The following is a 1,574-nucleotide window of genomic DNA, read 5'->3' on the forward strand; positions in this document are numbered from 1 at the left end:
TACAGAGCTTGATGGTTTCATATAACTTGTTAAAGGCACTTCGCTTAATGGTTACAAACGGATATGAGGTGGTCAAACTTTCAAAATATTTCTTTCTCTGGATTACACTAAACCCTGATCCTCCTGGATCCCCTGGGATTAATTTTCCCTAATCCACAGGCTCTATAAATGACCCTAAACAAGTCACCTAACTTGCCTAGTCTGGTCCAACTTAGATCTGACTCAAATCCTTCTATTTGAGCCAACCTGATTCTCCTCACAAGAATCAGATCCTCCACTGTGACTAGAAAATCACAGACTGTCTAAAATAATTCTCTTTATTTTAGACCGGACTCAAACTCTTCTATTTGAGCCACCCTGATCCTCTACACAAGAATCAGTTCCTTCACTGTGAATGGAAATCACAGACTGCCTGGGTTTTAAAACATTCCCCCTTTTTCTTTCCAAACGGCGGTTGGCTCCGCCCCTGTTGCTATGGTAACCTGCCTTAGCATTCTAAGATGGCTACCTTCCCCCACACATCATCAATTCAAATACTCACCATTTTAAACTTAGCCAAACCTGACTGTTCAAACAAAATCCAATAAACATGTCATCTATAAACAAAATATAATTATACACTTCTTCACAGAGGCTTCTTCAGAATTCCTCCTCTCCCCACCAAAGCTCCTGGCTCATCAAGAGAGGCCTCATACCTCAGTCCTGAGGCACTTTCAGTACATTTAGGGGTAAAACTGGGAGAGGGGGTGCAGGGAAGTGCGGTGGCATTGCCATCTCTCTTCCCTGGGCGGCCTGAGCACATGGAGGCAGGATGGCTGTGGGGACAGCCCCCTGGGGTCGCACATGGTGATTCCAAAAGACAATCCCCACAGCTCGCATATCTGGAAAGATGAGGTTGATTCCAGGTTAAACTGCATTAGTCTAGGGCATTGTTTGGATGCTCTAGGCCAGGCATGGGCAAACTTCCGTCTTCCAGGTGTTAGGAATTGTGAAACTTAGAGTCTAAAACACCTGGAGGGCCCAAGTTTGCCCATGCCTACTCTAGGCTATGCACTCCCTATACTGCATTATATGGCCATGTAAATGGGGCTTCTTGGACTTTTGGCTAAGATCAAGTGTAGTATCTGTTCTTATCAGTTTAATATCTGGAGCCCCCAGATGGCATAGTGGACTAAGTAACTTGAAGGTTGGGTTGCTGACCTGAAAGCTGCCAGGTTCGAATCCCACCCAGGGAGAGTGTGGATGAGCTCCCTCTATCAGCTCCAGCTCCATGTGGCGACATGAGAGAAGCCTCCCACAAGGATGGTAAAAACATCAAAACATCCAGGCGTCCCCTGGGCAACGTCCTTGCAGACGGCCAATTCTCTCACTCCAGAAGCGACTCAAGTTGCTCCTGACACAAAACAATAAATAATGCAGTTAAAACATTGTAGATACAGCCTAACTCAACCATTAATAATAACATGCTACACATATGGTCTCTATTGATGTAAAGAGGATCCCTTCCTATTCCAGGGTTTACTGGTTGTACAGGCAGAGCATACCTGCAGATGGAGCTTATCTACATAGATTCC

At 45.2% G+C, this 1,574-nt stretch overlaps 1 pseudogene; it reads left to right on the top strand.

Annotated features, from left to right (window-relative positions):
• The first annotated feature begins 1,085 nt into the window (after positions 1–1,085).
• LOC134297213 (U2 spliceosomal RNA) lies at positions 1,086–1,205 on the top strand (annotated as a pseudogene).
• The last annotated feature ends 369 nt before the right edge of the window (positions 1,206–1,574 follow it).

This window comes from Anolis carolinensis, chromosome 2, assembly GCF_035594765.1.
Source record: "Anolis carolinensis isolate JA03-04 chromosome 2, rAnoCar3.1.pri, whole genome shotgun sequence".
In the NCBI taxonomy this organism is placed as follows: domain Eukaryota; kingdom Metazoa; phylum Chordata; class Lepidosauria; order Squamata; family Dactyloidae; genus Anolis; species Anolis carolinensis.